General features: G+C 43.6%; 1 protein-coding gene across 1 annotated transcript in view; it reads left to right on the plus strand.

Annotated features, from left to right (window-relative positions):
• Positions 1-1,845: 1,845 nt before the first annotated feature.
• The window catches only part of LOC122562997 (zonadhesin-like), a 25,857-nt gene continuing 24,653 nt past the window's right edge, over positions 1,846-3,049 (plus strand). Inside the window, exon 1 of the mRNA XM_043716295.1 lies at positions 1,846-1,880. The gene's annotated coding sequence lies outside the window, so the exon portion shown is untranslated. The remainder of the gene's footprint in view (positions 1,881-3,049) is intronic.

A 3,049-nucleotide genomic window follows, 5' to 3' on the forward strand; every position in this document is an offset into this window, starting at 1 on the left:
TTTTGATTTACTGACATTGAGAGAGAGAGAGAGTGTTATCATTGCACCACTGCCCCACCCTTATCTCCTTTCTGTATTCTGACTCCTCGTTGTTTTGTTCTCTGACCTACCATGGTGGTGTTGTCAGCAAACTTGTACATGGTGTTCATGTGGAACTTGGCTGCGCAGTTATGGATGCACAGAAGGCTGAGAACGCATCCTTGCGGGGTACTGGTGTTGAGGATTATCAACAGTTTCATGAGTCAATAGAAAACTAGACAGAGATAGAGAGAGAGAGAGAGACAGACAGACAGACAGACAGAAAACAAATCAGCTTCCAAAATCTCTCTCAAGCAAAATGCCAGTCAGAACGATTTTGTTCTATTTTACTTTAATACCAACTCTTTGTGGTTGGCTGGTTGACACCAGTCCTACCTTGATTGATCAATTCAACATTCAACCAGCTGCCAGCCTGGAGTATAACAACAGCTCATACCACTTCACCAACAGTGTCCTTAGAACAGTCATCAAGTTGCACTATCTTCCAGGCCAGCTCCCAATAGCAAACATCTGTCTTTGTTCTCTTCTCCTTTAAAACACGTTCCTGTTAAAAATTCAATTCTTAACCACAACACTCAGGTTCCAACAGAAAAATAAAAGAAAATGGTGAAGGCCTCCACAACTTGTCAGTCTCCTCACAAAACTGTTGTGAGGCTCTGTATCAAATGCCACTAGAAATCCACGTACACCACATCAAAAGCAATATCCCCACCAACACTTTCTATTACCTCCTCAAAAAACTCCAGCAAGTTGGTTCAACATGATTTCCCCTTTAGAAATCATATGTTGACACTTGTGAATCAACCTACCCTTCTCCATACGAGAGAACATATATAGTCTAGGAGAAAGTGAGGACTGCAGATGCTGGAGATCCTGATGAAGGGCTTATGCCCGAAATGTTGATTCTCCTGCTCCCTGGATGCTCCCTGACCTGCTGTGCTTTTCCAGCGACATACTTTTCGACTAGATTACATGTATAATGTAATCCAGAACTGTTTCCAAAGATTTCCCCACTACTGAAGTTAAATAAACTGGTCTGTAATTGCTGGGAATATCCTGATAACCTTTTTTGAACAAGGCTGTAATGTTGGCAGTTCTTCAGGCTGCTGGTACCTCCCCCCAAGTCCAGAGAAGTCTGAAAGATTATGGCTCTGATGCCACAGTTTCTACCTCACTTCCGTCAAAATCCATTGGATTTGATGTCTTGAAATTTGAATGTGGGGAAATCTTTGGAAACAGTTCTAGTTAACATTAACAGGATAGATTAATAGACATTATACATGTAATCTAGTCGAAAAGTATGTCGCTGGAAAAGCACAGCAGGCCAGGGAGCATGTAAGTTCACTTTTATCTATTTCTACAATGATAAAATTCACAACACGTGCCTTTTGGAAAAGGGGTGAATTGTGTTATACCTCATAGTCAATACGTCTGTATACTTTTCAGAGGAATGCTTCTGATATCATTGCAGTATCATCAGGTAAAATGTTGTTTCCTTGGCAAAAGCACTTGCTTTCGGCCAATGCCATTATCAGTGTCCGTCAATCATTCTCTCTGTCAGTCATTGTCTCCTCAATGATTGTTCCCATTGGACAATTTAGAAGTTGAAATGATGGTCAGTAAAATATGTAGCTATTGATTTAATTAAATTTAACTCTGCTCACCAGAGTGGGAAGATGATGTTCTGAAGTTTCAGAGGGGATGGTAAGTTCAGTGATGTGCAACCTAGTGTGTGGCCTGTGGCTGTTCCCAGTCTAACTGCCTGCTGTTTGTGACTTCACCAACAGGACTGGCCAGCTCAACTATGGGGGACCAGAAATGTGAGCCAAGATGGAGTCACGGTTAGTAGTCCTAGATCAATTCATGAAGGTGAAAATGTTAGATTAAGATGTGGAAGACCTCACTCTACATACCAAAGTCATTACTGCCAATGAAACACTTTCAATTTCAGGCACCGAATTACAGAAGCAAGATGCCTTTTTCTGTCCTTGCTGCTGCTCTAACGTCGACAGTGGTCAGTTTGTTAACTGTTAGAAGTCAGGGCATCCATCTCCATCTGGGAGGGTGTCCCGTTTCCTAGCGGTGCCGGTCAATCAGAGTGACCCTCAGCCGCATGGGGTTGCGGCCCAGCTCAGTGGGGAAGCCAGGTCGCCTGAGAGGAATTGGGATGGGGGGTGCTAATGTGACCATGAGGCTGAGGATAGTGAGCAAGCAGGGTCAGTGAAGAGGAATTTTGATGGGAAAAATAGGCACTCATTCAGCCAGGGCCTGCTGCAATATGGGCATCCCCTAGCTGGTAAAGTGCCAGTGAGTGGAAACACATCCCTGGCTATTAATATAAACCTGGCCAGAAAATATACTGAATGGGGTTAGACACAGAGTATTGCTCCCTGTACACTGTTCGAAGCAAACACTCGCATGACACAGGCAGTGCAGGGTTAGATATGGAGTAAAACACTTTCCATACTAATTTAAACTGAAAATAGAGCTCTCTCTACTCTTTTAAACTGGAACTAAAGCTGTCTAGTGATATTGTGCCGATCAAATATTCCCAGGACAGGGACAGCATGGGTTTAGATGGGGTAGAGCTGTCTCTACATCCTCCCCAACAAATACTCACAGGTCAGGTACAGCATGGGGTAGATATAGAGTAAAGATAACTCTAACCATTTTAAACAGAAAATAAATCTCAACGCTGTCTGCACCAAAGACCCCCAGGCCAGGGACTGTCTGGGTTTTGAAGCAAAGGGAAACCTCATCTACATTGTCTCTCAAACACTCCCAAGACAGATACATCACATGCAAGAGGATTCGCAGTGGGGTTAAAATCAACTAGGTAAAAACAATGACTGCAGATGCTGGAAACCAGAGTTTAGATTAGAGTGGTGCTGGAAAAGCACAGCAGTTCAGGCAGCATCCGAGGAGCAGGAAAATGGACATTTCGGGCAAAAGCCCTTCATCAGGAATACAGGCAGAGAGCCTGAAGGGTGGAGAGATAAGCGAGAGGAGG

Source organism: Chiloscyllium plagiosum, chromosome 26 (genome assembly GCF_004010195.1).
Source record: "Chiloscyllium plagiosum isolate BGI_BamShark_2017 chromosome 26, ASM401019v2, whole genome shotgun sequence".
Classification (NCBI taxonomy): domain Eukaryota; kingdom Metazoa; phylum Chordata; class Chondrichthyes; order Orectolobiformes; family Hemiscylliidae; genus Chiloscyllium; species Chiloscyllium plagiosum.